General features: G+C 49.0%; 1 pseudogene; it reads left to right on the top strand.

The window, feature by feature from the left end:
- The first annotated feature begins 70 nt into the window (after nucleotides 1–70).
- Nucleotides 71–188, top strand: LOC113473724 (annotated as a pseudogene).
- Nucleotides 189–384: the final 196 nt, after the last annotated feature.

Below are 384 nucleotides of genomic sequence, written 5' to 3'. Positions count from 1 at the left end.
TTCAAGCATCTTCTCTTTTCTGTGCGACAGGGTGTCAAATGACCTGGATTTCTTCTTTGGGAGTCAGCGTGCCAGCGGCGATAGCACGTTCAATGTACCAGTTCCCAATAGATCACTGAAGTTAGGTAACGTTGCACGTGGTTGGTACCCGGATGGGTGACCAGCTGGGCAACCGAGTATTGCTGGTTTTCCCCAGCCCACTCAGGCTAGGTGAAGTTAATGTGAGGAGGAAGGTAGCTTGTTGCTGGCGAATGGAGGGCAAAACCCCCGTCACTAAAAACCTTAGCAGTTATACAGAGACGTTCAAACCCTAACAGAAGGTCTGCTCATCTGTTGAGACACCCTGTTTCTAAATCCCTTGCAGATGTTCAACGATTATGAGCT

Source organism: Diaphorina citri, unplaced genomic scaffold, assembly GCF_000475195.1.
Source record: "Diaphorina citri unplaced genomic scaffold, Diaci psyllid genome assembly version 1.1 scaffold71627, whole genome shotgun sequence".
NCBI classification, from domain to species: Eukaryota; Metazoa; Arthropoda; class Insecta; order Hemiptera; family Psyllidae; genus Diaphorina; species Diaphorina citri.
The sequence above is the reverse complement of the archived record's forward strand: the minus strand, read 5'-3'. Positions and strand labels throughout refer to the sequence as shown.